The 26,115-nt window shown below is 33.7% G+C and overlaps 1 protein-coding gene across 8 annotated transcripts in view; it reads right to left on the reverse strand.

Moving 5' to 3' along the window:
- Positions 1–26,115, reverse strand: part of LOC128187756 (poly(rC)-binding protein 3-like) — a 66,625-nt gene that overhangs the window by 21,194 nt on the left and 19,316 nt on the right. For 6 of the 8 annotated variants that reach the window (XM_052858418.1, XM_052858393.1, XM_052858409.1 and 3 more), the window contains exons 3-4: positions 14,199–14,281; positions 9,078–9,138 (exon numbers count right to left, since the gene is read on the reverse strand). The gene's annotated coding sequence lies outside the window, so the exon portion shown is untranslated. Of the gene's footprint in view, positions 1–648; positions 965–4,460; positions 4,585–9,077; positions 9,139–14,198; positions 14,282–26,115 lie in introns of those variants that run through there. The other 2 variants (XM_052858376.1, XM_052858326.1) reach the window with 2 other exon arrangements.

Consider the following 26,115-nt stretch of genomic DNA (forward strand, 5'->3'; position numbering starts at 1 on the left):
TTCACAGCTCTTTGACTGTTAGGGATCTCCCCTCTCACAGGATCCATATCGGTTAATCAAATGCAGGTCTCCAAAGCTTTCGCAAACAGATTCGTGGAAATGACCCTGACATCTGGCATTTGACCTCAACAGTCATCTATTACAGTAGCTATATGCAACAATTCCTTTCACTATGCTAATTGGATATTATATCCAAAAAGAGGTGAGAAGTTATAATAAATGGGCAACAAAATTGAATTAAAATTTGCATCCACAAATTGAAATCTGTATTGCGTGACATATTCAATAAGCTTCTGATATTACTAGGTTTGTCGAGATCTCTTTTCTCCTTTCTAATGTTTTGATCTTTCATTATAGGTTAAAACCACTTACGCATTTCCTGTACAAAAAGGTTTTTCCTTTATAATGAAGTTGAACTTTAAAGAAAAGCACTTTCATATTTTATAATATAATTAAATATGTCAAATCAGAAAAAATAATCTTGTTTTGATTAGATAGAAAGTTAACATTATATTCCTCGAAACAAACAAAAAATACACTGCGCCTGGAAGACTTTCAAATCACACAAATGAGAGTTGACATTTAAAATCAATACAAACTCCTATAAGGATTCATTAAATTTTGTTCAGGTCTCTCCTGCGATCTTACCTGGTTTGAAGAGATGATCCATTTGCCTATTAATTCCAAGCCTGGGCTTCCCTTCCCTTATATGCAATGAGAGACTAAAAAGGTTGGATAGCAGTCAGGTATTGACGTTTCGTCTTGATGACAATAAGCTAAGGTTGATATCTCATTGATATCTCGAGATCATCAACTCATCAGGGACTTTTTCTACCTGAGTATGCCCTGCCTTGCAACATGCAGACACAGAAGGCAACGTCAATTCCGTGACCAAAAAGTATATCTATATACACAATTTGATACTTCTGCTCTCAGTGCTGTCAAGATCCTTATATGTGGACAAGAGAGAATTGCCAATTAGAGGGCTGGCTAGAAGTATGTTATTGGCTTTACATTATATGCCAGACTAATTAGCCAAAGGATGTGGACCTTTATAAGCATCGGTGTTTCCTTTTCTCCCATTGAGCCACAGTTAATAAGATGTTGTTGACACTATTTGAAAATAACTTTAGAACAAAATCTCGACTCAAATGTCAAATCAGACTAAAACAATCTATGATTTTTTAGAAAACTAACAAGGCCAATATTCTTCCATCTCTGCGAGATGCAACTTTAAGTATTTCACCTGTTTTCATCATTGCTTAGCTAGTCCCAAATTAAAGGAGTCTTTAAAAAAAAGAATACCTCCAAAATGAATGGGTAACAAGGTGTGGTGATATGGTATGAAAAATAAATGTGTAATTCCGCACGATCACAATTTTGACTTCTTCACAGTAGTATATATTAGTAAACCTTGCCACTTAGAAACTAAGTGACCACTTAGTCCTTTTAAGAAAAGTAGACTCTCAGGTTTATATAAAAGTGTTTTAGGTCGATCCTCAGAGTTTAATGTTCAGCTCGACAACCATCTGAATTCCAACAGAAATGCATGTCAACCTTTTAGCCATGCTTCAAATATATAAAAACAAAACATCCAGCATACAGTACTCTAAACCAACTTTATTCACCTTCCAGGAAGGTTCACAAGATCGAGCCTCGTTGCAAACATTTCTCACTGCAAACCAGTCCCCAACTATCTCTGGTGTTTTATTTTCCAGATAATTGAATAAATTAGTCAAATCATGGGCCAGTAAATCTCAAGTAAATCGCAAACAAAGTCATCCTGAATAAAAGTTGGTTTAAAGTTATTCCTACTACAAAAGGTCATTAAGAAAGAAACTGATTTAGACTGATGAAAATATTGTCCATATTTCATCATAGGTTAAACAATATTGATCGTTAAAAAAAGACCATCATTTTAGATAAAACATTAACACCTCTAGAAGAATACATATTTCTAAGCTTTTTGGATCACAGTACAATTCACACTTTTCATCGTCATCTGACTCAGGATTCACAAAATTTCCGACGAAAACCTACGGTGACTAAACGACTAATTGTGTCGTTCAGATTGCACATAAGAGACAACATCCTCTGCTAATTAGGAGATCTGCACTTCAATCAGTTTCCGGGCCTTTTATATTTTTGATTCAATGGCAAAAAAAAATTATACTTTGACATCATGTTTCACTCAAATGTCAATTGCACATCTCAAGAGCCAAGCTACCTAAATGACAACTTTCAAAAAAGCAATGGCATGCATGGAATGAATTGCGTATTTTAATCATATTAACATTGATCTTTTGCAAATGTGATATGAAATGATTTAATGTGGACCAAGTTCAATAGCAGTCCACATCCTTTGCAAGTTATTAAGGGACCATCAGCAGTAAGACACACATATTTATTGAATGTAATATCAATCTCACATTTAATCTCATATTTAGAAAAAAAGTATCTATAAAAACACATTGCATCAGTACTACTATTAGCAGGTAATCCCTGTTGCTTAGATACTAGACAAGACACAGGACCTCCATTAAGCACTTAGCATTACCATGCCATGACTGAATCACACCAAGAAATCAAAATCTTTACAAATTTAAATTATAAATTATAAATTAAAATAATTCAAAAATGTTTATTACATGAAGAATTTTGATTTCATTAATGACTTACTGAATTATTAGTTTATTCTCTATACCAGTGTATTTAGTGACAAGGTATATTCGATAAAAAAGAATTCCACAAAAACAGAGAAGGAATCAAGAATGGCCGCCATCTTCAGATTATAAAGTCTCCTTCAAAGTTATAAAAGGACAAATCTGCCAAGCCCAACTTTCCCTTCACTTAATAAACAAAAAGCTTTTTACATTGCAAAGCTAGGTTTTTCTTGAAGCTGCTTGTCAGATATCTTTTAATCACACAATGTATTTTCTATGATAGCAATTTTACCAAAGAATACTCAGACTTGTATGTATCTTTTGAGGAACAAAACAAGCTTAATGATGCTTTTCCACATAAAAGGTAAATCACTTTGTCTTGACTTTATGGTAGAGGCCACAAAAACTAATAAGGCCATAAAAGCTACAAATTGAGAGACATGAAAAAATTATGACTCATTAACACACAAACTGATCGTATAGAAAGGAAGCTGAATTTTTATCCTTACAACTCTCTGATACATAATATTCTAAGAAAACCTTCAGTGCAAATTCTGGGATTGTTGGCTATAATATCTCAATGTCCATGTTCTCTCTTAGTTCTCGAACAGAACCGTTTAGAAATTACGCTAGAATACTATCGCTAATGCTTTTAACAAAAAATCGGAGCAAGCCAGAGCCAGAAGACAATGGGTAAATTGGTATTGGCTCTTGGTACCTACAGCTTCTGTTTTCTTCAATGCTTGACACAGCATGAAATCGAGGTCTCTGTTATGTTTGACATTCGTCCCAGACACACCAACCAACAACACCAGTAGCCAGTTCCAAATGGATTTTCAGCATGGTTCTCCATCGCTATGCTTCAGTTCCTCCCGAGCATGTTTGTGTAAATCAAACACATTAAATGCATGTGATGTCAACAAGTTCTTTTGCTTTCTAACATGCTGCCAAAGAAAAGATGAGCTTTCCCTAGCTTCCATTTTTTTTACCAAAGCTTTTTCAGATGGTTTTTTTGTCAGTTACATTATGTGAACAGAATCAAGTTAAGAGTAAATGGCATAACAATAACCTGGAATTGTCAAGTAACACTTTCATTTAAATATAAATATTTATGATGAAGTGAAATTTTAGAAATGAAAAAAAAAACTACCATCTTTGCTCAATATCATTTTAACTATTAAATGCTATCTTTGGTGGTTCATGTGGGTATGAAGGTAGTGAACATAAGCCCCAACAAAATAAAAATTAATAAGGTCAGAAGCTTATGTGATTGTTTTTGCAAAGAATGCCTGTACAACCACAAAAGAACGCACTTTATTATTTATACCAATATCTTATTTTTCTCTTTTCAATAATCATAAAGCTACTAATTTCCTGTTCTGAGAGTAAAATGTCTATTAATATCAAAGACAGAAATCAAAACGTTTGACACACTCCAACCGACCAGAGACAACTTTTTGAATGTGAATGAAGGTGGTTACATGGGTTCCTAAAGACATGTAAATCAATCTTTTAGATAGTACAAGTTATAAATTAAAATGCAATGAAACAACTTAATTTTCAACATCATTTCACACTTAAGTCTATTGAAAATCATTTCATTGTTCATTGTAAATTGTCCCATAAATATTTAAAATACCCACACCATTAGTTTAGTCATGCAATGACCTTTACTTTCTTATTTGGATCATAATTATCAACTGACTGCACAGAAGAGTCGATTTCAAAAAGAAAAAAAAGTAATAACCAATTCCAATATACTAGTATCTAACCTAAGAAAATCTTTCTAATTCCTACCTGCAACTGCAACTCTTGCAGAAAAGTTGATCAAGCTTTGAGATTAGAAGCACTGAGGAATAAAACTTCACTAAGGACAGCATGCACACTTCATGAAAAAACCCCAAAAACACCCACTAGAAGTATTCGAGTACCAGTCCTTTAAGATGAAGCCTTGCTTTGGTCAGTTAGTCTATAAGTTCAAGATTACCTTGTCTTTCTATTCCCAGACAGTGAGGCTAGAATACTAATACTAGTACTAAGTCACTACACCTCTTTCAGTCAATTAGCACACAATGCGCTAACCAAGGCCTGATGATGGGAATATATAAAGAAAATGGTGCAATATCAATGGAACATATTGTATTAATGAGCAAAGGAGGTGAGGAAAAAGAAGAAGGCAAGAAGACTTGGTACTGAGTAGGAATAAACACCTATAGAACCGCCAAGCTGCTTCATCTGGATCCACTTACCAACAATAAACTTTATGTCTTGACAGTAGATTGAAGCTATATATAAATATACCCCCAAGGTAAAATTCATATGCTGGTGAAATAATAGAAAAATGCTGCTCACAGTATTCTGCATGATGAGGTATACCTGCAACACTATGCGATTAGGGTTAATTAGTTGCAGAAGTGTTTTTTTCTATTTCACTTTCACTACACTTCATTACACTAGCTGTCCCATTTTTTCTGCCCCCATCCTCCAACTCCCTAAAAGAGTCACCCTTCTCTTCTGATGTTTAGTAAGAAAACCCACTCAATGAAAATTTGAAAAAAAACCCTACACTTCATATATGATATACAGGTTTTAAAGCAGTATCATTTTCATTAAAATTCCATATTCTTTCGCAATAAGTGAAAAGCAGCTAGGATTAGGCACAGACTCCACAGAACTTAAGTACGTTGTCATAGAAACTGTTACTTTGATGGAAATGAAAATTAATTTCAATTCCTGTCTGTGCAGGTTGCTGAATTTCATCAATTACATCTCTGCAAAGCTCTTTTCATAAGCGCACGATTACCAAGCAAGTGACATTTTGGATCAGGAAAATTCTCATTTCTAAGAACTGAAATTTGCAATTTCATACAACTCCAATTACACTAAACATTCTTATTCATTTAAAATGACCATTTACAGTAACTGATTTTATCTGCGAAGACTTCATGCAGTGACAGCTCCGCTTTTTTGTCTTTTTTTTTTCAATAACAGCTTTTTCGTCCCTGCTGTTGTTATAGATACCTTGTAAAGTACTCGCCATACAGTGCATAATCAGACCTCTGCAATTACCAAGAGCCGGTACGTGCAACCTTTTAGCTTTGGCAAGAACTCCAAGCTTCCAACATTAGAGAAGCAATGAAAGACGGTCTTGTTCCCAATTTTCCGAGGACAACTGGAAAAGCATTTATGGGGATTTTGAAATAAAATGGCCTCGTTTTACATCTAATATCCCATTACTACATCCTCTCCGCTGGGAAATCACCTGCTTCTTGGATCACACTAATTACCCAAACAAAAGAAAGATACCCCATCTCTTGTAATAAGACAATCAGAATTATGGCTGAAAATGATGCTGCTAATGAGCTACTCTTGATTAAAGACATCTTGTCGCAAATGGCCAGCATGCCCCTGCAAGCAAGTTAAAGGTAAGATGTTTGCACTTGAACCTCAATTCTCTACAGAAATGTCTTTCACTTCATTTGTGTAATGCAAGTCCTAATTATTCCTTAGTCTTAATAGTTCTATTCTATTGAGGTCATTGGTTTAAACTGAACATTCAACAAAAGTACCACACCAACATATCAATTACATGACTCAAAATTCCCCATAAGATCACATTTCTGTGTGTTATTGTCTTTGCTGATCATTAAGATGATGACATATACCTAATAACTTACAATACTTGTTTAAACAAACTAAACGGACCTTTTATTTACTGTGTTATAACTTACATTTGCGGTGACCATGAAATTTTTTGGTGAATTTTCCATTGCAATTCTTAAAACATTCATGGATATGTTTTTTAGTGGGTATGTTTAAAACTACATATAACAAAACTGCAGAGATTTTATTTTTTTGTTAGGATTGTTTTCCTGGGTGGGTGGGGGTCACCATGAAATCTACAAAAATCGAGTCACTATCAATTCAAACGATTGATTCTTAATTTTACATACAGCATACAACAAAACTCAAACAATGTCCTCTTCTTGCTAAAGAATATCTATATATAATTATGTGTATAAAAATAAAACAACTTTACATCAAGACTTTAGATCTGAATGCAATATGGCAAAAGGCTTAAACCATGAAAAATTCTAAATCCATGAGTGTTTCTTTAATTATTAACATAATCATCTTTATGAATGTCCAGTCTTACAGATTTTCAACAACTGACCAAAAAGAATCCAAAAGACACCCCCCAAAAAAACCCCCCAAAAAACACAAAAAAACACAAAAAAAACCCCACAGGACAAGCCTTAATAAAGTACGTTAATGTTTAAACTAATATGAAATTTTGGAATAATAAAGGTATCAACTTTGCTAGTACACATGTAATATGTCTGAACCATCTCAATTGCATGGTTACTTGCTTCCATCCTGTATTTAAGGCAATGAAATCAATGAAGCCCTGGTGAGCTTGATTTGATTACATCTCTTGATATCATTCCAATTCATTTTCTACTCAGAATAATTTCTCTAAATCTTTGCTGTTTAAGAATGAGGGGAGTAATAGTTGAATATAAATATCTACTGATAGGCTTGCTTATTTTCTTAAAGAAGGCAGGTATTTGCAATGACAGCCCTAACTTTTATTTTCAATTAATCAGGAAAAATATTAAGAGTCATCTAGAACAGTATAAAAAAAAACTATGGAAATCATTACAGTTCTTTTGCAGGAATTTATTATCATAGCTCTTATCCAACTCTACTTAAATGCTGAATTTATTGAATTGGTTTCTGCTGGGTTATGAATTTATATTGGTCAAAATATGAAATTTCATGAAATGCAAAACGAGACAGGTGTTACTTATTTATAAATGATTATTAAGAACACAAACCAACCTATGAGAAAACTGAATAAAATAACACTTCTTATTCTGCACAAAATTTAGGATGAAATCAAACTAATTGGCTGAGAGAGAGAGAGAAAGAGATATAATTTTTCATGTACTGCTAATACTGATCTGGCAGTAAACTGGCCATGACATTACAGTTAGCTGAGGCAGTAAGATTTTGCAAGAACTATTTTTTTAACATTTTCTAATCAAGTCTTGAAGTGAATGGCATGATCTATATATATATTTTTTTTAGTTCACAAGTCACATAATAATATAAGTTGATGGACCAGTGATAGATATGATAATTTGAAGGCACCTGCCGACCAATGCAATGCACTTATAATTACAACAAGCTGTATCAGGACTTTATTGGAACCCCTGCAACAATACAGTGTTGTTTCTTTAAGTGCTAGGACATGTATCACCAACACACATAATATGCTATACATTCTTTTCTCCATTTCTACACTTTTGAACCTCCCACAACTTTGTTGTTGTCGAGGGTAACAAAATAGTTTATGCAAGCAAACAAACAAAAAGCTCTGTGGAACTTCCTAGTTTTGGTGGCTTCAGAATGCAAGTACTGCAATATGCACATTGTTCTCTTGGAATGTCTGTGTTGCATTAACATGCTATTCCTCTGCATTTTTTGTTTAAATTTCATTAATTTATAACCTGGAAGTCATGATACTAAAACAAATTCATTCTAAAATAACTTAAAATAAAGCACATTTAATATTCAGGCAAAACACCCCACTCATGTGTATTATATATATCTTTGAGACTAAAAAATAGTTACTGAGATAAATTTATAATAACCAGAGGGTTTTTTTCATTATATAATTAACATTTCTTTCTTTTGCCAGGCTTTACAATTGTGTAATAGTATGAACAATATATCTTCATGTAGTTAAAAAAAAACCCATAAAACTAATATTTCTTTTTTATCAAGTCCTAAGGTTTACAATTACAGTGCATTGGTTGCTATGACACTGTAGCTACCACTGCTACGTATTCCAATGTATACCATTACATCTAAAACTTACTGTAGAATCAGTTATTTTTATGGGGGCCAATTTTTCTGGATTGTGGTTGTTTTTTGCATATTCATGGGGAAATAATTTCGTGGATGCATTAATTTTCATTTTCAGCAAGAAAAATAACTCTTTCTGAATTTTTTTCCATCAAGGATGTAAATTCGTGGGAGAGGGCTACCCAAGAATACCAAGAAAATTGAACCACAATGAATTCTAATGATTCCACAGTTTGTTAAACCACTAAATCACAAGTTGAATAAGTCATCAACATGCTATGGAGCCAAAAGACAGAGTTTTCATACCCTCTATCCTCTAAACAAAAGCCTGCAATGCAAGTTAAACTACATTCATTTTTTAAAACTTGCTTTACACTTACCGCATGGGCACATTTCTTATTATTCATATTTGAGAGAGAGAGAGAGAGAGAGAATTTTCATATAATCTTTCCCCATTAACTTCACCAGCTGTGATACAATGCAACAAAAATTTCTGAAAATTTTGGTAAACTGTGAGCACAATGAAACAAAATTACAACTTACCTGACAGGTTTTAAGTTAAACAGGTGAATTGCTATAAGTCTCCATTATAGTAGCTTGCTTTCTGAAATAAAATCAAAAGTACTTAAACATCAGACATTAAAAAAACAAAACTCTTTCACTTGCATACTTCCAATTTATATTATAAACTCTAAATTTGCAGTGCTATTTCAATTTATTACTATTATCCCACCCTAAAGATTGATTGTAATTGTATTACAATATTAAATCAGCCCATGTATTGAGCTTCATCCATAGGATGGCATTTCAATCACATCCAATTAGAGAGACTAGGCTAAAAAGACATTTAGGAATTTGTGACTTAATGATGAAGAGGGATTTAAAAACAATCTAATTTTTTCAAAGATTGAATAAATAGCTCAGCTTGTGGGCTTAAGGACAATCTTGTTAACAAAATTCTACACAGCTTTTTCCAAAAAATACAAAGAAATTTGAAATGACAGTAAATTTCATCAACTTCTATTTCAGGAAGAATTTTTCTTCTCTATTCTTTCGATAATCATTCAAAGGATTTGGCCTTTTTTCTCTCAAATATTTGTTTTATAATCAACCATTTTATTTTTAAAACTTTTATATTACTTTTTTCACACTGCTTTTAAGAACATCACACCAAGAAAACTAGACATAATCTAAATTTTGAAAAACTTTTTTTTTGACACATCTACTGCAACTCATTGTTCGCTATAAACTTCTGCTTGCCCGACCTTCGTTTCTCAAACCAACAGGTACTTTTCATTTGGCTGACTTTTCCTACCTACGGGTCAAAGAAAAAAAACAACAGGGGCCCTCTCAACTGGCAAATTTTGCTTGAACAAACAATACTGTCCTTGCTTTGTCTAATAACAAATATAAACGTGGTGCATCTGGTAATGATGGCGTACAAATGCAGCATTAATGAGCTCCACATGCAAACTCTTTCTACCACCTATAACTGACCATCATCTCTGAAGGCCAAACCATCCACATCAAATTCCAAAGCACCCCTGATGAATCTGGAGTACCAAAATAATAATTCATTAAATACTGACACGGCAGTCTTAACCTTTCTTTGACCTGTGTCACTAATGATGCAAATTAATTTTTGTCACATCACTGATCTGCAAGATAACATTTTTTTTAGCCTGATGAACGATATAGATTAATTCTTACAATATTTACCAGGTATTTTTGTTTCATCTTATCTTTCTGATTTGCTCTCTATGAAATCAATTTGAACTGTGCAAAGAAAACATCTTACAGAAACAAAATTAACCCCTTTGTGTAAACTTGCAAAAATATATTCACAGGCAAATCAGACACACTAATTCATTTGTAAGAACGAAATTCAAAGAAAATTCACAAGGTTGCACTGGTTTGTTCTTAAGACAAACGCTTTCTTGCACTTAATACAAACAAGTGAAGTTGAAAAAAAATGAAAGAACCACACAATATTAGAGACTCTTTTCATCAAATTGAATCCTATAAGAGAATAACACTTCTAGATTAAAGACTTTTAGAATACCACACCAAGTTGATACACAGATGAACTAAGTGTGGCGACATTAATCGGTGCAGCCACAACATGCTCATTGTACGGTTTGTAATTATGGTGCTGGGAAAATGATGCAGCAATTCCCAAGCATAAAGAAGAAAGGACTGGTGGTGAGAGGTGGGGTGATCTACACTAAGCCGAAAAAAGATTCATATTAATAATGCTAAAAAAATCACGAAATATGGTGGAATCTTTAGATTGTGTGGAATTCGTGGGTACCTCTCATCCACGAATTGACATCCTCCACGAATTAATAAATCAGGGTTTCCTTATGTTATTACATGTATAAGAGAATACATGAAATTACGTCCCTGCAAACCTGTAAAATTGAAGGAATCCATGAAATTGGCCCCCATGAATTTAAATGAATCCACAGTATGTAACTCATTCTTTGCAGAAAAATCAAAGACCTATAAAGTAGAAAAAAAAAGTAGCTGATGTAACAATAACTTACTAACTACAATTAAATAATTATTACTTATTCCATCTTTTCATGATTTTCTTCCTCTCAGGTATCTTTAATTCAATTTTATAAGAAAAGCAAGTTTTTCACATGGAGCTATCATATATGATTAATGAAGCAAAATTAGTTTGGGAGAACACGAGGTGATTTAGCAACCTCAGCCAAATGCCATGTTTTGTTGGTTTAGGATTACATAACACCTAAATTCATTCTATGGATGTATAATTAGAACAGTGCATCTGTATTGGGAGGGGTTGAGGGGGGGATATCTACCCCACTGCTGCTGATGAGGCTTTCTTCTGAGGATGTTAAACCTGGTGTCTCCATTATATACATCTGGGCCACCATCAAGCTTCACTAAAGCATGATCAGAAATTGGGTACAAATGCTCACTAAATATGACAGCTATTTTCTGACGTCAGACCCTTGTGAATTGCAGATGTTCGTCATTAGGAACAAAGAATATAAACCTTTATTCTCATGGTTCTATAGAACATGTAGAAACATTCAGATGAGTTGTTAATAAAACATTTCATTAACCCACTTGATAAAACAAATCATTAACCAATCATTGAGCTGCAGATTCTCACAGATTACGGTCTACTTTTTTTTTTTTAGCTCTTCTTTTTTATGGCAGTTCTTTTTATCATGGTTCTATCTGTAAGGGGGAGTTAACTCCGGCTGTGATCTGACTTGTCTAGCGAACAATGAGTTGTGAAATGGGATGTCATGAAACTTTATCAAAGGAAACTGCCATATGTTCCAACATATTTATTTAGGAACAACAATAATAAGCTTGGGAATCTAGACACACTACAAAAATCATGTTTTGAAGTATATATCCAAAGAGAAGATAAAATCAGAAAAAAAGAGGGATTCTAGCAATCTTTAAACACAAAATGACATAATACTGTTAATTTTATGTGGCAGGCAAGCAGACAGTACTGATGGTTAATTGTCATGAAAATGATCAAAAACAAAGGCAGGTTTTGAAAAAATCATAAACCAACGAGTGGTTCCTCATCAAACAATTACATGTGGTAAAGGAAATTTCTACAGGGAACCCATTGAGCCCCAGTTGCCTCTGTTCAGTAGAGTGCTAGTATGCCTTATTATAAAGTGGTATATTGTCTGGGTTTTAATTCAAGGCGAAGATTTCAATGTAAGACACAACACACAAGTCAAAAACTGAATGTCAGACTTACATGTATGAGTCTAAGTGTAAGTGTGCATGGGTTTATATTGCGGATTATAAAACTGCGAGTTCTTTTTTTTTCATCAGAGCCTTGAATGACCCAAAATTATGTGCATTGCAGTAGTAATTTAAGTTTCAAAAACATTATAATTAGTTATAATGCAAAGAACTTCATCAAATTTGTTTCTACAGTATTATACATTCCTGGTATATTTGGTAAATACTAGCTGCCTCAACCATGAAATATCCTCATCGGCTATCTTGAAATACATGTAGAACTTTTTCTATTTTCTAATCAATGTCATCACAGGAGCTAATCCCAAACATTGGCAATATTGAATTTTTCTTCTCCCAATATTTTTTTTCTGACTAGCATTAACTCAAGTCTCCAATGTTAAGAAGAAAAGGGTCGAAGATTTTTCATCCTTGAATGACCCTTTGAATTTGCAAGATGCTGAGAGTCACATAAGCTGATTATATTAAAGTAATTTAAATAAAATCAATTTAGAATTATGTTTCTCTTACACAGGGTTTCAACCTTTTCACCCTGCCGATAAGATGGAATTACTGAGCTGCATTTCCGAATCAGTACATACAAAAATCAATAGACCTCCAGATTTACACTATACATTTTTTTTCTCATACGCGAGAGATAACCATAATGAAAACCCCCACATATTAATTAAGGTACAAAAAAAGCATATCCTCACACATGTTCAGTATGTGAGAAGGGGTAAATAAAGAATCATATGACTAATTACTTCTTGTGGAATATTATTTTTTCAACACATCTTCGCCTAAATATTTGGCAGATTTAATCAAGATTTACATATACAGTGTGGTTTCATCATTTGTGTTTAACACCAATTTACATGGCTTTCATTGTTAAACTAATCCATTGGAATCAAATGTGATCTGTTCATCTAGGTGACAAAATTTAAGAGGGCTCAACAGTTGTGGCCATTTTTAGACTATTTTAATCTCCTAAAGATGAAGATCGAGATCTGTATAAATATATAGGAAAATGATAAATTTTTTAAAGCTAAAATATATTGAATTTTTTTCTTTACTAAATGTAAGTTTACGGCCAAAAACATCTAAGGTCAAAGGTTAACAATGATAAATCAGTCTAACTATTCAATGTTGACCAGCCTACTATTTCAACATCATATTTTGTTGACAATTACTATTTCAACATCATATTTTGTTGACAATTACTATTTCAACATCATATTTTGTTGACAATTACTATTTCAACATGATATTTTCTTGACAATTACTATTTTTAACATATTTTGTTGACAATTACTATTTCAACATCATATTTTGTTGACAATTACTATTTCAACATCACATTTTGTGGACAATTACTATTTCAACATCATATTTGTGGTAATTACAATACTTCAACATCAAATTTTGTTGATAATTATACAAACGATCATTTATCACCTGAATGACTTGATCTTAATTGCCAATGGAAATTTCAATTTCTGTAATCCATTGCTTAAAAATATCCTATTTTCTTTTTCTTTACATAAATCAGAGTTATTCCTCTTCTCAAATTGCAAATGTAAACCGTTTCTACATCACAGTAATGTCAAAGGTATATATATAAAAATAATAATTATGAAAAATAATTTCCTATTTTTTTTTTTTTTTTCTGTAGCAAAATCTGACTACTGATATTATTATAGGAATACATTCATCCAGCCCTGCTTTCTCCAAAGTACCTTAATTACTCACAACAAAGCTCTCAGTAATTTAATACATTTGTTTATCAGAATTCCATATTGCTTTGATATTCTTATACTCATGTATCATAACATATACAAATGTTTTTGCAATCTTCCACTCTAATTGGTTCACAGGTCTTTAAACTCGAGTATAAAACAAATAAGAACATGTACTCACTTCCTTCTGTTCCTCTCTAGCTTCCTATTGGCTAACAATCTGCAGTTTCCTCAGGTTCAGCATCTGAGCATAGAATTGTCTGCCTGGAAAATGAAAAAAAAAATGTGTGATTTTTTTTTTTTTTTTACTATCTCATTACATTATTACAAGGTACAATACACATAGGAAATCAGAGTTATTCCTCTTGCATTGCACCGAACAGATTCCTCGATCGCGTGCATCAATGAATTTGTGAATGTACCTGTTCTCAATGGTGCACGAAAGTTTTATTTGTGCATTCTGAAATGCTGAATTTTAAAAGCCAAAAATTAAACAGATGATAAATCATAGAACATAATTAACTGAGAAAAATCCAGTCTCTATGAAAATCAATGAGTTCTCTGCTAACGAACCTCATCAAAGTCATTGCACTCACTTAGAACACAGCGGCTTCAAAGGTTCATCATAATAGCTTGCGGTAGAAAAAGTGGATTTCACTTTCATCATAATTGTGGAGTTCCTGATAAGACATTTCTAGAAATCTCTGTCTACGAAGGTGGAAAATTACCAAATTATGAAAAGCTGATTAATTGTTTTTTTGGCTTCAAAACACGAAAATCTATGAAGATTACAGGGGAAAAAAATAATCAATCATTGCCTTTCTTGAATAGAAAAGCAAAACTAATATCTGGATTATAAGAATTAATGTCAGAAGAAATTCCTGCACAGATCATCGACTCACATCAGGTGTCCTAATCGAAAATATTATGTCATATTGGTGACAACAATCTCAATACCAGGAGCCACAAAATTTCGCCTATAAAAATCAAGCTAAAATACATATATGGAGCCTCGATCGTAACCTTAAGTTCATTAAAAAAAAAAAACCGAAACGATTTTATTCAATACATTGTTCTGACATGCCTTTTGTGTAAAAAACACAACTAATCCCCACATTGCAGAGACGGCAGACACCTTCCCTTCCAACTGTGAACCCCAAGACCACAGTCTGGTACAGAGGACATGGAAATCCAATAACGACCCTGTCATTGGCTTTCAATCAGAGCTGTGCTATTTGAATAGATTTCCATAGGGTCCCCTGGGGTCTGCCCAATGATCACTTCACACCAGATGATAGTTTGACAATGTCACAGGAGCTCTCCAGCATAACTAATAAGCCAACACTTCTCTTCGGGTCCGGCCATAACTACCAATTCACTGCTCCTTCTTTGTATGAACTGGCTTAAAAACAGTCCCTGGTGTCAAGACTTGATGGTTCTGTATTGGCATACAACAGCCATTAATATCTACTCGGTTAATACATATTTTTTGAGAGGAGAGGGTGAAAGATCAAGAAAACAAGAGCAAGAGAGAGAGAGAGAGAGAGAGAGACAGAGAGGGCTAGGAAAGCAGTGTTAAATTCTAGCTAGTAGGAAAAAAGAAAAATGTATCTTAATATAAGGAATTCACAACAAAAAAAGAAGATATTGAACAAATATTGACCAGTTACATATAGAAGCTCTTGATATATGTTAAGTGCATCAGTCAAAAACAATGGATTTTGGGTTTCAACTTTCATGGGTTTTTTTTGCACATGGCGTCCTTCAGGAGTCAGCCACAATAAGAAGAAAGATATTACAGCAATATAAATTTGCAGTGAATGCATTACTTATGATCTACATTGTTAAAAGATTCCTCCCTTATTGATTGAAGTCGACATTTGTGTGTCTACTAGTAACTGTGAGGATTTTTCCTGAATTTCCCTTTTTGATTAAGTTAAAGAAAACAGAAGTATGTAATTTTTCATGTGAGCTTAAAAGTACTATCAAAGCATCAATCACATATCATTATACTCCCAAACACCTCATAAAGGTTCAGATAATCAGTATAATTCCTCATAAGGTGTAGACAACTAATTACATCTCAGTCCTGTCTGCAGGGCTTCCAATAAAAAAAGATCATTCTCAATCCTTTCCTTATTTGTTACAGGAATTTTTCTCCCTGTCCGGTAAAGAAGCCATTCAAAGCTCTCTGAAGACTTTGATCAGCTTGATTCCTCGGCATAAACCGTCAAGTTTTATGGACTCGCGTATCAGCTTTCAATGATGAGATTGACACTATGTCTGCTCTATGTTGCGAGCTGATCCTAGCAGGGAAACAGGGTGAAAATTACCATATCATAAATCAATTATCACCTCCCGCCACCAGCAATCTCCAATGGTCCCCAGGAGAGGTATCCAACATACATTGATTTGGCAGCATTGCATTGACTACAACTGGATGTAAAATACACTTCTGTTTCTTGACTATGTATACTCACTATGTTTACACAAGTACCCATTAAAATTTTAAAAGATTCCCATTTTTAGAAGGCTCTTTTATTGAATGTTGCGGAAATTCGGTCTATGTTGAACAAGAAGCTACAGTACAGCTCACGAGTATCCCGACAAAAACACCGACCACCGTGTTTGAAAGTCCACGCTGAGCGTGGAAGTGTCGGTACCTTTGATCTATTGTTCTCTGCTACAGCCACAGGACGAGAAAAAACACGGTGCGACACGGTGCAACGCGATGCAACACGGACAATAACACGGTGTAACACGCGGTATTTACCTGTGAAAAAAGGAGGATTTAGGAATAAAACTTATAAAGAATAAAATATTTATTGACGTACGAGAATCAAAGAAAAAGAAATAGAAATAAATAAAAAATTTTATGCACGCAATTTTCAGACGTATGCGATTGACACGGTTGATTTTTGTTAATATTAAAAATCGTTATCGCCCACATAAAGGTTTGATCAATTTAAACACTAACACTTTCTTTTCCTTTTTAAAATTCAAATAAACGGTTCCATAAGTTTTTGTTTCAGTCCGTTATTAAACGTAGTAGTAATCGTAGTTACTGTAGTTTGGCAGTTTCAATAGTGCATAGAACCATTACTGTGATCCTTTCTCACTTATACTCTTTTCAACGATAACAAATCTAACAGGTTGTTGAAAACAAATGTACTTTCTCTAAATAATATAATCATACAGCTTTATATCTAGTATATTTTCAAATTTTCTTTCTTTTATACATATGAGTGATGTACTTGTCCATGTAGTACCGCACGGTACATATTCATAGCGCTTAGAGTCCGTGGATCGGTACTTGATAATTTTTTATTTCATCTTTATAGAAACTTGAGTTTAGAAATTATTTGTGTTCCAAGAAACTACTCAGTATTGCAATAATTACTGTTTATTTTTTAATGATCGTCATAAGAGAGAGAGAGAGAGAGAGAGAGAGAGAGAGAGAGAGAGAGAGAGAGAGAGAGAATACCAGTATGAGTTTAAGTAAATTTTACTTGTAATTCAGTGTAATAAGTTAGATTTATAGTTTCGATTATGTTGAACCCTTTTCCCTAAAATTGCGATAGAATATATGCAGTCAGGGTCCACGTGCTATCCCTGTCAATCAAATCAGCCCGCGAGAGAGACCACGTGCTCCTTCAATGATATGGAAAAAATGTCGTTCTATTGTTTTTTTAAGTCCGCAAAATAGAAAAATGTTTAACAATGAAGTATTCAGTGTTTGACATGTTTAGTTTCTTCATTCTTATACTGCATGCATGAGGGTTGGAATATTACGTTGTAAAATCTCTCTCTCTCTCTCTCTCTCTCTCTCTCTCTCTCTCTCTCTCTCTCTCTCTCTCTCTCTGTACTTTTGTGCAATCTTTTTAGAATTATAAGAGTTCTATTTGTATGAATTTAATTCATTTATTTTAGATCCATGGTTTTAATAACGATTTCAACACAATGACTAAAAGTTTGTAAAGTTCACGATGTAATAAGATTTTTCGTTAAAATTTCGACGCTATTTCACATCAATAAAGTTGTGTTTATTCTAAATGCTTGCAAAAAGTTACCGGTATTATCTCATTCATCTTTATAATCAATCAGGTTTTTTTGTACATACATGTAAATGTACCCGGTAAATAATTTCTTATCGCAAGTTAATACTTTGTGACATTCCCGCATATATAATGTTGCTGAATTGTTCCCCGGATCCACGCGCCGATAGTCTTACGTGTAGTTGTTTGTGTACATATCTACAGACAAGTTTTTTGTTGTTAGAGATTAGGACAAATCATTGAACTAACAAAGTAGAAGTAAGATATATTCAGACTATACACACGACGGTTTGTGATGAGTTACCAAACAGGTGTTCGCGGAAAGGTGTGAATAACGGCATCTCGAGTACACCTGTTCAGACGTCCAAATATACACGTAGGTAGTTGTAAATTCAAATGACATCTAACAAGACAGACAATAACACCTGTTGTGTATAGAACCCAAGATGAAAGACAATGCTGTGTATCTGATCAGCTTCCGTACATCGCACGAGTGATTTTTTCATGTGAAATCACGAGGCCATTACGAGCTATACGGAAATAAAGTTGAAAATTATTTTATGAAATGCGGGTGTATTTTTTACACATGTACAATGCTTAAATATAATTTAACAAGAGTTTGTACATGTATTTATCTATAATCTATGATATAAAAGTGATTTTTTGTTTATTTATTGCTACATAAATAGCTGAAGTCCAAATTATTCGAGTCACCGGTAATATGGGGTTGTTATTTACTACAGCACATCAACAGCACGTGTTTTTAGAAAAACATGATCTGAAATGTTTTCATTTCTCATTTTTAATTGGTTTAAAGTAAGGCTGTAAATTAATTAATAAACCAGAAAGTGTTTACAGATAACAGAAATAAGACGTTTAAGCTCCCGACATTTTAATAGGATCGTCAGTTACAACATCACGTGTGTTAAGAAAAAAACCCAAGATGAATTAAATTGATTTGAATTTTGATTATATATTAATTGATTATTAAATATTTTTGGTGAATTTATTTCAATTTATTTAAGAACAAATGAATTAAAGGTACCCATTTACGTCGAGTTTTCAGATCACAAAAAATTAAATTCACGTTGACAGCCTCGACAATTTTCTGGGTCCGTGCAACTTAAGTCGACATTCTTTTTTTTTTTAGATATAAAAAGGATATATAATTATGTTTCAACCCTTGTTTAGCCATAATCTCTTTATTTCTAAACATACGCTATTTCTATCAACGTCTCAGGTAACGATATCCACGGAGTAACACAGTGGCCACGGAGTTACACGGGCGGCCACGGTGTGACACGGTGCTTTTTCTTGAATTTTCCAATACACATACACGGTGTCACACCGTGTGCACGGTGCGACACAGACCGTTTTCCACCGTGTTTTTTACACGGTGGGTGTTGGGATACTCGTGAGCTGTACTGTAGCCTATCAGGTTATTCAGGCAATACTTAAAAAAAAAAATTGAAATCAAAATAGGATTTTCGTAAGCATTACTTGATCAAACTGAGTAAATTTTGTTGATATATTGATACTTTCACAATTTATTTATTTTTCACCAATACACCCATCCTTTTCAGCTAGTATACTTTTAAAATCCGTGGTATTTGTTATAAATTATGTCAAATAAAATAATACCATAAATTCTGTGCCCTATTAAAAGGCTTTTATCTATATAAGTATAAAAACTTGTCTTCACCTTCCTGCTCCATTTTTAATATCTAAATTATTATTTGAAAATTTCTTAGAGAAAAAAATTGTTATATATTACAGAATATTTTTTAGTCTGAAATTAGTGGCAGTAACTTTGAATTAGTGTCTAGAAATATGCATGCTTTACCTTCATATTTTGGTAAGAATTTTCCAAATGTCCGTATATGATAATAAATAAAGAAAGAATCTTTATGTTTATCACACCCAAATATGATAAGCCACCTAGAAATCTACCAATCAATAGACAGACAACAGTAATATGTCTAGCACATTCATATAGAACAATATTGGGTTCGCCTATATGTACTTTCATGTATCATGGTCATTTGACCAACCCCCCCCCCCCCCCTTTCCCATCTTTCCGATCAATCAACAACACTCCAAAAAATCCCCTTCCCAGAAAACAAAGCTGTGAATGACAGACTTAATACCAACTAAGAGGTTGCAGGAGAGAGAGGAAGACAATCATGACAGCTGTCAGAAATGTGTGTGTGCAAGATTTCATAATTGTCGCATTTGCTTGACATGATTGGAACTTTCTTCCTGGCATTGCATGCAGATAAGTAAATTCATGTCACATTTCATCACCGAGAATTAATCTGCACAATCACTCGAGAGAAAGGGATGAAAACCTGCAGTCGATGATCGATAACGAGTTCTTGGGCAAAGGTTCCTGACAGGAAATTGACACCTCTTTGTGGCCTGTCATCTCCCACCAAATTTCTACTTCAAGAGAATGCTATAATATCCACCGGGCTTCAAGTACACTAAATACTCCGTAATGGAATAGGTTTCCATGGCAGCACTTACTTCAATTTTGTAACTAGAAAAAAATTGATGTTACATCGCACTTTAAACAATTATATGGAGGCAATGAGTAATAAATCTACCTCCACTTCCTGAAGTTTAAAGAAATCATTTGTCTTGTTCTGCAAAATATATTGTAGAAGGATGATGGTTTTTCACCATTTGTGATTGTTTGAACACCAATAAATGGAATCTGTATGCATCTTTAGTTCCTGGAAGAATCTCATGAATAATACTTCCACCAATCAGATTTTTCCGTGGATTTCATGATAACTACTTGGTAACAGACCAAGTCCATCAAATTTTAATTCAATCTAAACCAGAACTGTCCGGGATAAACTAATACCCCATGATGGATCGCCCATTTTGGATAGCATGATATAAATAGTGCCTGTTTGGGAGGGTAACAGTTAAAATTGACAACCCTGAGGACACCATTGTCAACCGACGCGAAGCGGAGGTTGACAATGGTTTTCGAGGGGTATCAATTTCAACTGTTATCCTCCCAAACAGGCACTATTTATTTTATTATACTGAATGTCTTAATTTTTAGAGAATTTTTATATTGCTTTTATATAGAAATGACGTGAATTCTACGGCGAACCGTATGCGCATAATTTATGCCCATGTAACAATTCGTTGTATTACCCGTTTCTAAGTGTATTGCTAACGCTGAGGGTAATAGAACGGATTATCAACTGCGTCTAAACCAATCAAATTTCATTATTTAACATGAAAGTATAATAACATTTTTTAATTACCTTGACCTTTGCCAATGACCTCAATTTGGGGTAAGGCCACCAACCATAATTCCCTGATATTTCTTCTTGTAAACATGATGGACCAGATATGAAATGGGATGCACAGACAAAAAAGGCAAACAGTTGGACAAAAAAATAGAAAGATAGACATGATGATTCCATTGAAAAACCTGAATATCTCCAATACTTATGCATCAATCTCTATGAGATATTAATATAAAAATTGAAAATAAAATCCTTGCAGTAGCAGTAGTTTCTAAAACTTGTTCCCGATAAAATCTGAGGTCCACAGACAGACAGAAAGACAGACAGACAGACAGACAGACATGCATGGTGATTTCAATATACCCCCTCCCAACTTTATTTGCAGGGTGATATAAAATAATTCATTACATTTTTCTCAGTTAGGCTGCAGGAATTAAGTTTTCATTTTAACAATATACCTAGTCAAAGAACCTATTACAATCTAAAATCTTTTATGTAAAGATAGGAGAAAATTCAATTATCTTAAAACTAATTATCTTCCTAGAAGTTCATTCAGTCTCTTAAAGCTATCATACAGCGATTATTCACATATCAGTATATATTACTAAAATCACATGCACTTTTACAATCAGTCTATTGTTACTAGCAAAATTACTTTTCAGAAGCTGCAAATTTTGATGAACAAAATGTTCATTTAGAAAACATAGTTCTTCAAGTACATTTTTTTAATGATCAGATCATAATACATAGGCATGATGTTACTAAACTTTCAAGTCACCATGCATAGCCTGGTTTTACAGTTTACAGTCATGTGTTATACACTTCTTAATAATGCATTCTGCATAATGAACTATGAAATAGATGAGCATGTGAATTCCAAATTTGATTTTTAAGCCTTTTTATCTAAGGGACACAGTCTACATAGGAAACAGGACAGATTTATCAAATATAAAAAAGGAAAATTATTGAATTCATTTCCCTTTGTATTCAAACAATCATTAGTATGAGATGAGATGTTTGAAAAATTTTCCAAAACTATAATTAAAAACACCCACCAGTTAATTGGCAGTGGCATGGGAAACAGTAAATAAATTGCAAAAACACACACTAAGCAAAAATCACAAGAGAAAAGAAATCGGAGAAAAAAAAACCCTGTCATCAAAGAAATTGAAGGGGACCCAAAAGACGATCGATATCAATTGGATTGGATCATGCCGTCAATTGATGTGTGCAGGTGCTCCATCAAATACTCGGTAGTTGATGTACTTAAAGTCGCAATCAGACAGTCTTCAAATCTTGCGACAATGACATTATACCTAATGGAATACCATCACTGGACTGATAAATGATACAGTTGGAAAATCATCAATTTTACTTTGATATCACTTACAGCTAGTCAATTCCTTCCTTTCTCGACTCATTAGCAATTAAGACATCCATAAACTAAAATTTGCATTTAAGGTGTTTATATATAAAACAGATCTCCCATTTTGGCCTCTATTTCATGTACAAGACATATTTAGAAAGATTATCTCTCCATTTTATAGTGAAAAAAATAATCTATTAGCAACATGTCAGTGCAAAAATAGAAATTGTGTACTAATTGCAAATTTGAAGCCACCCCTTTGTTTGAAGATATGTGCATGCATTGCCTGTAAATGTCATTTGCACTTGTTTCTCTGCATTTTAATTTACAAGCTTCCCCATGACTGGTCTTCAATACATTAATTTACAATCTGGTCCATTTACTTGGAACACAGCGGCTTTTATATAGCTATTTACAGCGACGGCTCATCAATGCAGCATCAATTTTGTCTCCTCGACTCAACGTTAGGAATATATTGATTTTAAAATTGGCAATACTGTAATTAAAAACCTACATTCAAAGTGAGTCATTAAAGCGGAATTATTTTCTTTGAAAGCCGATGTGAAAAAAATCACATACCAAAAATCTGAGAGGCTTTTGATATTGTTGCTTGCCATTCCAAGAGAGAAATCAATGAAGAACAAACAAAGCTGATCAATGGGTTTTTTTTTTTTACATCACGAAGAACAGGGACCCAGTTCTCAAAATCGTTTACACACAACATGAAAAATCACAAAAATATTCAGTTGCATGACCCAATAAACTGTCTTTTTGAAAGATCAATATTGTAGGGTTTTTCTTCGTTAGATCATAGATACATGATCTTGGTGTCAAACTAAATCTGAATAAAATTTCAGCACAGGAAGTTGCGTTACTACAGTAAAAAAAGAATAATTATAGCTTAACAATTTAATTCTGAACAGTTTATAAAATATAGTCTGTAAACAATATCATTTTTGATATCATTAATTATTTCAAAAATAAAGATGAATCAGGTGTTTTGAAGCCTTATGCTAAATTGTTTTTGTTTATAAAGCTACAAAATTTGCCAAATGCCTCAGCTAAGACAGCTAAAATGGCTTTGATCTGAGTGATAAAGTTCCGAAGGGTTTGGCAATTCACCGTAAATAAATAAATATGTGACCTTACATGAACCCACAATTCCAATTTCTATGGAGGAATTAGATGCCCAAGGCAGAAAATCCTTCCTAATTCTTCACTGGCCCAGAAGGAATGTGCCTCATCAATGCTGATTTTTTCCCCAATCATCATGTTTCATGCTGTGAAATTAATTCTGCACCACAGAACCACAAAGAATTAAGAGTTGTGATGATTCCAGTCAAAGATCTTTATACGCAACACATGAATCCAAACATGCAATTAATAAAGAGACTTTTTCCTCCTATGAAGAAATTCTCTATCAATTGGTGCCAGTTTGAATTCTTTCCATGCATGTGAAAGGACTTTAGATTTATCAACAACTATATGGATTTATCTGATCAATTTTTCAAAATTTTCTTACTGGTAATTGCTGAAGTCTGGAAGCATGAAATATGAAGAACAAAGAGGAAATGAGATGCAGAATTGGGCTTTGCAGGACCTACAATGACCTTCACCATTAAAAAGACTGCATGGATGTCCAAATCAGTCAAAATCATGTCACAGTATCACAAAGGAGACCAGTGCCATAACTTCAATGCTCTATGGCAAAACAATATTGCATATTAAACAAACTATTATCACTAACAAAGAGATATCAAAGCAGAGAATCAAAGGTTTCATGCATTCTTAGCCAAAAATGATAATTCTTATTTCAAAATGACAACCATAAAATTTTTACTTTGTCAGAGGATCATTTCAAACTGTTGTCAAGCTTACCATTGCAAATGATTTAATTCTTCCACAATGGCTTTAAACATGAGAAAAAATGGCATCCTTTCACCTATAGATATTATAATGAATACATTTTCTGCTATATTCTTTTTGGTAGCAAATTAGATTTATGAGAACATAGCAAATTGAAGTCCTGCATTAACGCCTCTCTAGTTTTGACAGGGTATTTTCTAAGGTTGTGCCTAACGATGACCAGTGGCCCTCATAAAGTGACTCTGGTGCTCAGATGACAAGTCGATTGAGGGCGATTCCATAGTGATGTGTTTTTTGGAATCAATATCCATCACCTTCCGGATGAGCCATTGCAAAACTGATCCAATCAAGCTCCCGTATTCTGCCGACAACAGTTAATCTCTGTGTGATACACAAGAAGAAATAGGAGACATGTTCATGAAGCTAAGAAAGAAATCGCAGAGACTGAGAGGGCTTCAATGATGTAATTCAAGCCTCTACAAGGCTTAAGGCTCTCCAGTATTGGAATTCTAGAGACGTTCAGGGAAATCTACAGTTGTATAACTATATATGAAATTGAATTAAACTTGTAACTTTTCACTATCCAGTTTTCATGAATATGTCTCTTGTGAGTAGTTTTCCAGTCCATTATCATACAAGCTACACCACAATTGGCAGATCACAGGAACAAACTCATTCAAACATCTCTATAAATTAAAAACAAAATCAGTGAAACACTACCTTAATGAGATGATTAAGACACTTCTGAGATGAGATGAGTAAGATACTACCCTATGATGGCACAACTCCTTCAGCCATCCATGTAACTTAAGCATCAGTTGTACTGGGTTAGTATGTTCAGTGTAACCTCGTTTTTCTAAATTGATCAAGATGCAACACTTTATGGAATACAAAAAATTCCACCTACCAATGTCCAATGCTTCCTTTTTTATACCTTTAATACCAGGTATGTTAGTAAAAGCCTTAAGGACTACGGATACGAAGTTCACCAGTTCCAAGTTCTTCACAGTCAAGGGATAAAAAATCACAGCATGCGGTTGCTGAATAACGCATTCTGATTACTTGTATTGTCTACCTTATGCTCAATCATATCCACAATTTACAATTTGTGTAAATAAATTTCAATCTGTTTTTCTCTTCTGAGCTGCTCTTCGATCTGCAGAGCGTTTTTTATACTGCATAATTGCATAACTCTGTTTAGAAATGAGGCACTTTTGCATAAGTATTGACGGAAAACCAGAAACCATATGCTCCTCTGAACAAACTTTATGCTCTGTGCATGCCTTCTATGTGAGCTAGTGCTCTTAATGCTAAAATAATTCTCCTTTTCTTTAAATACTCCCTCCCCCCCTTCAACAGGATTTATAGGTATAACTGTATTTATAAATGATTTCTGCCCTTGTACATCTTGATCCTTTTGTCTGCCACATTACTGAACCTTTTATCTAGAAAATCACATTTTGCTACAGCTGTTGCATGCTTACCCGAGTCCATAACATGTTTCTATAAAAGACCAAAGCAATCTTGATTGAGTTTTCCCAA

Source organism: Crassostrea angulata, chromosome 1, assembly GCF_025612915.1.
Source record: "Crassostrea angulata isolate pt1a10 chromosome 1, ASM2561291v2, whole genome shotgun sequence".
In the NCBI taxonomy this organism is placed as follows: Eukaryota; Metazoa; Mollusca; class Bivalvia; order Ostreida; family Ostreidae; genus Magallana; species Magallana angulata.